Source organism: Meriones unguiculatus, chromosome 17, assembly GCF_030254825.1.
Source record: "Meriones unguiculatus strain TT.TT164.6M chromosome 17, Bangor_MerUng_6.1, whole genome shotgun sequence".
Lineage (NCBI taxonomy): Eukaryota > Metazoa > Chordata > Mammalia > Rodentia > Muridae > Meriones > Meriones unguiculatus.
Genome location: NC_083364.1, coordinates 10,499,541 through 10,509,020, shown reverse-complemented (window position 1 = coordinate 10,509,020; position 9,480 = coordinate 10,499,541). Strand labels below are relative to the sequence as shown.

General features: G+C 38.3%; 1 long non-coding RNA gene across 9 annotated transcripts in view; it reads right to left on the bottom strand.

Moving 5' to 3' along the window:
* Positions 1 to 620: 620 nt before the first annotated feature.
* LOC110566284 (uncharacterized) overlaps positions 621 to 9,480 on the bottom strand; it is a 31,721-nt gene continuing 22,861 nt past the window's right edge. For 5 of the 9 annotated variants that reach the window (XR_009587121.1, XR_009587124.1, XR_009587120.1 and 2 more), the window contains one exon: positions 621 to 5,999. This is a non-coding gene — a long non-coding RNA (uncharacterized LOC110566284). The remainder of the gene's footprint in view (positions 6,000 to 9,480) is intronic. The other 4 variants (XR_009587123.1, XR_009587118.1, XR_009587125.1 and 1 more) reach the window with 4 other exon arrangements.

The following is a 9,480-nucleotide window of genomic DNA, read 5'->3' as shown; positions in this document are numbered from 1 at the left end:
TTGCTTTAAAATAAGTTCATTTGTTACTAGTAAATGCTTAATTCGTATATTTATTTTAGATCTATATGCCTGAGGTTGCATAAAATTTTCGTGAGTACAGGGCAGTCATGAGTGGAAACGGTTCCATATGGTCTGCACGAGATCATTAAAACTGTGCACATGAACTGTAATGTTCAAACTCTCTCCTCCGAAGTCATCGCTCCTTTCTGTAGCTGCTGCAGGGCACACTGCATCACTGCCATCCGTGCTCACCTGCTGTGGGGCATCAGGAAGACCTCCCTGCTGAGCATCCTTCCCCATCCTCCTCTCATCCTTGTCTCCCCGGCTCTGCGAACACACACCCGAAACTCTACACTCATTCTCTTCTCAGCTTCTGAGAGATCAACTGTATCAGAGTCCACGTAGGTAAGTTGTGTGGTACCTGTCTTCCTGTGCCTGCTGTATTTCATTCAAGACGATGTTTACCGGCTCCATCCACGTTGTTATGAATGACAGCCACACTCTTCTACAGTTAAACAATATTCCATCATTTAGTGCACCCCACTTTCTTATCCATTCGTTGATTTATTGATACCGAATTATTCTGTTTCTTAGCTATGGAACAAGCATGGGAGTAAAGATTTTGAATTACAAAATCAGACAGTGATTTTATTTTCATTTTTTTACAACATCCAAATAATTTTCCATAATTGTTTTACTCATTTGCTTTAAAAAATATAAATGAAAATTGAATGGGCATAGTTAAGGTAAAGAGAGAAGTTACAAATGACAACATAGTATCTGGTTTCAGTCCTAGGAAACCAGTTTTAGCATAATAAAACCTGTTGTATAAAATACCATTACTCTGGATACACTCCATTTGGTAAAACCTATACAACTTTACAGCACAACGATTGAAAGTTAACTCACTAGAAAATAACCATTCAGAAGTAATGCAGGGGAGAATTTAGGACACGGAATATAACCTAATTGCAACCAAAGTCACTGAAGGGGTGGAGGGAACAGTGGCAATCTCAACAACCTTAGGGACTGATGAAATTTGTAATATTAAAACTAAAAGGGGGGTGAATAACCTGTGCTTTGATTTCTAAAACCATTTCTCATAGAAGCATGGGTTCACCGCTGACTTGAGATAAGCCAGGTCTCTCATTTTCAAACTGAGAATTTGTGGAAACGTAGGTAGACAAAAAAAGCTAAGTGTAATCTGGGTGATAAAGGATTAGAATTGGAAACGTCAGTGGGAATTCACATTTGGTTTACGTGCAGCTGCATGCTGTAGAAATGTTTATAGATACGTGCATAGATACAGATCAGCATGTGCATGGATATTTCCTTGCTGTGACTGCTGAGGAAGTCTAGCAGTGATTACATTCAGGTGCAAGGAGTGTCCCAGGCACATGGATTTTGATTTCTAATAGAATTCTGTGAAAGAGGAAGAGTAGGTAAAGGAGAGAAAAACAAAGAGGAAATGGAGGTGGAAGGGAAAAGAAGAGGAGAAGGAGGGAAGAGGATAGTCTAGGATCCTTGAAGATCTATCTAATTACAAGATTTACAGAAAAAAAATATACAATTTGAACGTGGAGCATCTATTGCTTTAGAAAGTAAAAAATTTATTCCAAAATAGACAAAGCCCAAACCACCTTCGAGCTAAACTAATGAGCATATGGGCTGGGGAGCGGAGAAGCACAACAGAATAGCTAAAGTAATACACTGTGTTACAATCCAAAACAGAAGATACCCATGAGGCCACACTCACATAGATGATTAAATAAATCAGCAACGAAGCAAACTCCCTGGGAAGCATTCCTTGTAATGTGATACTAGCTTTCCACTCTTAAGGAGCGCGAGAACTATAAGATCCCCACTCCATAAGTGTGGGCTGTGCTCAGTAATTACCATGGAAAAGCACCGGGGAGAAAGGGTAGCACGGATCACCTACAAGTGAGAATGCTGGCCAGGAAAAGAGGAACATCAATCAAAGCCAAGTTGAAGGTTCCTAGAAAATGACGAATGTGGATGACAGTTTCTCTGTGTTCTCCCTCCCACAGATCCATGGCCTCAGTCTTGTCACAACAAAAACACCAACCAGAACCAATGTGAGGGGCATTGGTGCTTGGACAGAACTCTTCAAAACTGTAAAGGATCAGAAACAAAGATAAATTATCACAGCCCAGAAACTACGTTGTGAGGACCTGATGTGTTCTGTATGGAACTCTGGAATCACAGTTATGATAAACTAAGGCAACCTGAACAAAATGTGCATTTGACTTAACACCAATAATCAAGCTTTGCTCGTGAGCCCTAACTAATGTGCCATATGACTGAGGATGTGAAGGACAAAAGTAGGCTTTATGGAAAACTTTGATACTCTCTACTATCATTCCTTAAAACTCCTACTGTTGGCCAGCAGGACGGCTCGGCAGAAAAAGGCCTCACCTTCCAAGTCTAATAGCTTGAGTTTGGCCCTTGAGACCCACATCAAGGAAGAAGAGAACTGACTACACACACACACACACACACACACACACACACACACACACTAAACATCCTCTGTTCTAAGCGTAAAAGTTTACTTAAAATAATTCTAAAGAGCCCTTTAAAAACAAATGAAGGTATCTTGGAGTCCCAAACCTACCACCTGAAGAAGAGAAGAAAAGAGTCAATGACTTAGATTTCAGCAGGCTTATGGGTAGTTCTTTCAAGCTAATAAAACGTCTTCTGTGATTTAATTAGTTCTCAGCGAAGACTCTGTGGTCTCAGGAGGTGTCTTAGAAAATGGCAGGAATAGTTCTGGATATCTTGGTTTGCAGAGAGGTTTCTGGAACTGGGAAACAGTGAGGAGGCGTAGAATAAAGAGCACAGTTAAACCTTGGGGCTGTCATTAAGGAAATAAGTCTCTTAGGACTCACATGATTTGGAAATGACTCACTCAATGAACTTTCATGTGGGTGAAAAGCCAGTTTGTTTACATGATTCTAGAACCTAGCTCCATTTTACATATGAATGCAATGTCTCTTATAGCATTTTTGCAATTAAGTTTTACAAGAGAACAACAATGAAAATAGAAAGAGAGAGATAGAGAGAGAGAGAGAGAGAAAGAAAGAAAGAAAGAAAGAAAGAAAGAAAGAAAGAAAGAAAGAAAGAAAGAAAGAAAAAAAAAAGAAAAAGAAAATACCATGTGTGTCTTTCTGCTTCTGGGATACCTCTGCAAGATGATCTTTTCTAGTTTCCACCATTTGGCTGCAAATTTCATTATTTCCTTGTTTTTAATTGCTGAGTAGTATTCCATTGTGTAAATGTACCACAATTTCTGTATCCATTCCTCCGTTGAGGGACATCTAGGTTGTTTCCAGCTTCTGGCTATTACGAATAGAGCTGCTACAAACATGGTTGAGCAAATGTCCTTGTTGAATAGTTGAGCGTATTTTGGATATATGCATAAGAGTCGTATAGCTGGATCTTGAGATAGTACTATTCCTAATTGTTTGAGAAAGTGCCAGATTGAGTTCCAAAGTGGTTGTACAAGTTTACATTCCCAGCATCAATGGAAGAGGGTATCCTCTTCAGCATGTGTTGCCACTTGAGTTCTTTATTTTAGCCATTCTGATGGGTATAAGGTAAAATCTCAGGATGATTTTGATTTGCATCTCCCTGATGATAAGGATGTTGACCATTTCTTTAAGTGTTTCTTTGCCATTCGATATTCTTCTGTTGACAATTCTCTGTTTAGCTCTGTTCCCCATTTTTTAATTGGATTACTTAGTTTGTTGCTGTTTAACATCTTCAGTTTTTTATATATTCTAGATATTAGCCCTCTGTCAGATATAGGGTTGGTAAAGATCCTTTCCCAATCTGTAGGCTGTCATTTTGTTCAGATGACAGTGCCCTTTGCTTTACAAAAGATTTTCAGTTTCTTGAGGTCCCATTTATTGATTGTTGATCTTAGAGCCTGAATTTATCACCTTGCACAAAAAATCCAAATGGATCAAAGACCTCAACATAAAACCAAACACACAAACCTGTTAGAAGAAAAAGTGGGGGAAGAGCCTTGACCTCATTGGCATAGGAGACAACCTCCTAAACAGAACACCATTGAAGATTTTACTGCACTTTATTTTTCTGTTCCAAACAATCATATTTTCAATGACATTTGTTTTTTGAAACACTGATACTACATATCTTCAATTTGAATTCATCGTAGTGATATGGCATAGATATAAGCATACATTATAGCCCATATTTTATAGGGTAAATATAATTTAAAAGCATCCTTATTTTACTGAAATCTGAAACTGAGGTTTTTGCTTTCAAATGGAAATAAAGTCTTATTAGTAAAATCACTCTATCTGTTTTTTCTAACTCAAAAATGGATCAATCAATATTGCATATACTTAAAAAAACCTCTATATGGTGAATAAAAATCTTTTAAATTATCATAAAACAAAGTCAACCACATAGTAACAGAGAAAAATGATCTCAATCAGAGGTCATAATTTAACAAAAAGGTTAAATAGTTTCTTCTCTTTTCACAATTGTTCATTCCTTTTAGTTGTGTGTGGTCTTGTGTGTACAGTGTGTGTGTGTGTGTGTGTGTGTGTGTGTGTGTGTGTGTGTGTGTGTAGATACGCAGGAGTGTGGGCATGCATTTAGAGCCCAGTTAACATTGGGAATCTGCTCTCTGACCTGGATTCTTTGGAGTCTGAGTCTCTGAAACACAGAGCTTACTAATGTGGCTGGCCTTGTTAACCAGCTCGAATGGGGATGCCCTATCTCTGCCTTCTGAGGTTTGAATTACAGACAAGCCACCATGCCCACCCTGCATTTATGTAGGTCCTGGGGATCTGAACTCCTGTCCTCTCAATTGGGCATCAAATGCTTTTGTCTCTGAGTCACTCCACAATATATTGTTCTGAGGAAACTCATTAAGATAGGAAAGATGTCATAATCTGCTATGTAATGAACAGCAGTTGGACAAGTTTGATTTATCAATGAAGTTGTATTGGTTGCATACCTAAGCACTGTGGAATAAAGAAATTGTAGAGAAAACCATCATTTCCCAAATTATTGATAGTTACAAGCAGGTTGTTAATGTTAAAAGACTTTTATATGGAAAAAAATACTTTTTCTAAATTTAGTGCCTGTGCAAGATACTACCCAAATACAGATATTTGGCAGTAGGATTTTTAAATAAATTTTCCTTTGAAAAAGACATGGAAAAGCTTTGATGACTATTGTATACATACATTTTTTTGAAAGAGGCAAAAATAACATTTCATGAATCATTATTTAGAGTGACTATACAAAGACATCTACCATGACCAAGCAAATACAATGATTCTATTAATGAACAAAGTAATGTTATAGATGCTGAAAATGTTTAAAAAACAGAAATCTGTACTCTTAACAATACAGATTGTTCTTTCAAATGTTTCATTTTGTTCCACCAATATTTAGGCATTCTGTGAAATATTGTGATATGAATTCTATTTTGAAATTATTAAATCTGGGGTATGATTTTTAAAACCTTACTTTCAAAATAGTCCATCACACACATTCCTGGTCATGTATTCCATCATGTTTTTTTTTTTTTCTTCCAAGGAAACATGTGGGAACTCCTGTTGAAGGCTTTGGTATCTGAGATCAGTTTTAGACAAATTGCAGCCTGTGAATAGAAAACAAAAGCTGTCTCTGGCTAGAACAAGCCTCCCCTCCCAGGACACCAACAGATGAGAAATGGTGGAAAACAGGGAAATTTTACAATGTGGCCACACTAGGAGAGAAAAGGGGAGGGGACAGTGACAACAAGACAGCCCTTCTGATATCGACTTACAAAGGGACAGGGGAAAGAGGTGAGAAAACTTTAGTAGACCTGGTCAAGGTCAAGCAAGGTACGGTCTGACCTCAGTCTCCCCTCAACTCCCTTCTTGGCTGAAAGAAGTCTTCATCTTCATCTTGTCCAGGAAAGAGCACACCAGCTGGTCATCAAATACCAAATATCCCTGAAAACATACGTATGAATAACATTAGATAGACTAAGCAAGTTATGGTTAGGAATATGTATGCATATACATATATTCCTATATATACATATACATTCATGACAAACATTAATGAGAAAAGACATCAAGAATTTGAAAGAAAGCAAGGAAAGATATATGGGAGGGTTTGGAGGAAGGAAACAGAAGAGGAAAATAATGTTATTATAATTTCAAAAATAAAAGGAACAAAATAAAATAAAGAAATACATACTACTTCAGGGAGCAAGGTAGTCCTCTGAAAATGGTTATTTTTGCTCCAAGGTGCATCTTGTTCTTATGACTACCTGCTCTCAGTGGGGGAGGGAAGCTGAGATCAAGCCATATTCTATTCTCATTTACCACATATTGTACAAAACAGTGTTTTCCAGACTGAATACTTTCCTAGGAGACTCCATTATACAAGAAACATCTGACTACATTTTGTAAAAGGAGCATGGCTACAGTGCCTATATGTGGACCCAGAAAGTTCATCATCTGTCATTCACTCTCAGCTAGATAAGTGTCCTACTCCTGTACATAGAAAGCGGCCACCCTGTAAGTCTATGGAAAAATGAAATTGTTAGAGCAAACAGACATATTAAAATCATATCAGAGGAACCAGGTCCAAGAATTTATCAGACACATGGGATTGAGAAAAGGGGGTATCTCTCTCACCTGTATCTCTCACAGGAGGAACACTTAGCCCTAGATGACATGGCCCCTCACCAGTCTACCTTATGATACACGGGTGTCTTTGTCAGAGTTCTGTTGCTGTAAAAAGACACCTTGACCATGGAAAGTTTTATGGCTCTGAGAAAAGATGTGGGAGGCATGAATATGATTAAAAGACATTGTATGAAACTCTCAAAATATATTATCCTACAAAAAAGAAATCCAAGGTGAATCAAAAGGAAAGGTTAAGGATGCTCAGACAAACTACAGGAGACAGACAAACAAAATGAAGGCGGAGCTGCCAGGCTTTCACCACGCCTTTAGTGACGCTGTGCATCCAAGATTACAGTCAATAGTTGACAGCAGCTTCTAATGCCCCTCATATAGAGATTGGTGGACCCACAACCTTTACTCCAGATTTATTTCAGTACTTGATGCCTTGCCTTCTAAGCCAGGGCCAGGCGTACACATTTGTCATTCCCCAGCTCCTCCCTGTCTTTCGCTCATAAATACTTCTCAATGCCCACCGTGGTACAGGAGAACCTTAAAAGAGGACATTATAATAATGCAGTGAAGATGTCTGGAAGACCTAAGAGCTAACTGGAGGTCGGTACAGTTGTATTCTTGTCTTCATCTGTGTGCTTTCTCCCACACACGGGCAGCCACATCAGCTGAGGTAATGTCAGGGGAGAGTCAGATTTAACCAAGGTATTCAGCCTGGTAATAAGGATTCAAAGAAATCAAGGCTGTGCACCAAGATCAGAATGAATATAATGACTGTAATTACTGTTCACAAACTATGACATCACTGCCCTTGCATTTGTCCAAGCTCTAGAATCAACATCCGTTTCAAAGGATTTGTGTCCATGAGCTCTAAACAGAAATTGACCTTCCGTTTGAAAAAAAGAAATCACATATCTTTTTTTCATAAGAAGGGAGGGGTGGGAGGAGGGATACTAGTTTTAATAGTGACCTCTGAACTTGCTTTTATTCTGTTTGTGTATAGCATGTGCAAAGAAACCTCTATGGACAATACCTTGCATTTTCATTATTCACAAAATTAAGCATTTTGAGCTTATTCAATATGAAGTTCTGTTGGTAAAGTGCTTGCCTAATGTAAACAAAGCTATGAGTTGGGTGCTCAGCACCACGTAGCCAGGAGCAATGGCACACCTCTGTAAGAACACCACTGAGGATGTGGAGGCAGAAGGATCCAACGGGCAAGGCCATCTTTGGTTAGATAGAGAGTTTGAAGCCAGTCAATGCATGGGACCTTGTCGAGAGAGAGACAGAGAGAGAATTTTACAGTGAAGGGCACTTAGGTGAGGACTGAACCACCCCAAGCCTTGTTGGTCAAGGTCACTTTATACTTTAGCAAGCTCCTAAGCAGGGAAAACAGACTGTCAGGATTTGAAGTCAGTGACCAGCCCAGTCCCATCCTCTTTTTCACAAAACACAGATTTGTTTTCATTTCAAAGCAAATAGACAGTTCAAGACAATGTTCGCCTTTATGCTTAATGACAGCATCATTATGAATGATTCCATTAAAGCCATCCTCTTGGCGAGCTCATTGCCAAGTTTATGTTTGCAGTCTTTATTGCCTCAGAGTGGGCAATTTGATCTCTTAGACATACACAACTGGCCCTAACTTCTCAGAGGCAGCATCAGCCAACTCACTAGTCAAATAAGAGATAAACATTTTCCATGGTAGTTAAACACAATGTAAATCACTTTTGTGCAAAGGAATGACTACATTACTGAAAAAGAATTTTAGTTTTCAGCATTAAGTGCACTGATGCATGAAGGAATTTTAGGTATAACATTTTAAGGAACAAAGCAGCATTTCTATGACCTATTGATTAACAACTGGAAGATAGTTTGAGGAGTGAAGCTCAATAAAGCTCAATTAATTCTTTGAGTTAATTTTTTTAATTTACATACAGAGCACATATTATGAACTTATTTTGACACTTAAGACGTTAAAACCTGTCACTTAAAAGCATTACAAAAATATTTTGTATTGAGAAGCGAATGTTATTATACTGTAATGTTAACACACTACAGTATACACAGTTGGCTTTGCATATAGGAAACTTCCCTGTCTGCTTTGGGGTGGTGCTATTGCCATCTGTATAGGTAAATAAAAAATACAAAAATCAAGTTACTGAAGTAAAAGTTTAAACCAGGGGAAAGGAATGGGACTGTAAGCACCTCCTTTAAAATGGAGAGGCTTATCAGGGAAATGCAAATCAAAACGACCCTGAGATTTCACCTTACACCCATCAGAATGGCCAAGATGAAAAACTCAAGTGACAACACATGCTGGAGAGGTTGTGGAGAAAGGAGAACCCTCCTCCACTGCTGGTGGGAATGTAAACTGGCACAACCACTCTGGAAATCTATCTGGCGCTTTCTAAGACAATTAGGAATAGTGCTTCCTCAGGACCCAGCTATACCACTGCTAGGTATATACCCAAACTTTGCTCAAGTACACAAAAGGGATACTTGCTCAACCATGTTTATATCAGCTTTATTTGTAATAGCCAGAATCTGGAAACAACCCAGATGTCCATCAACGGAGGAATGGGTACAGAAACTGTGGTATTTTTACACAATGGAATACTACTCAGCAATCAAAAACAAGGAAATTATGAAATTTTCAGGCAAATGGTGGAATCTAGAAAAGATCATTCTGAGTGAAATATCCCAGAAGGAGAAAGACAAACATGGTATATACTCATTTATATAAACCTATAAGATATGATAAACATAATGAAATCTATACACCTAA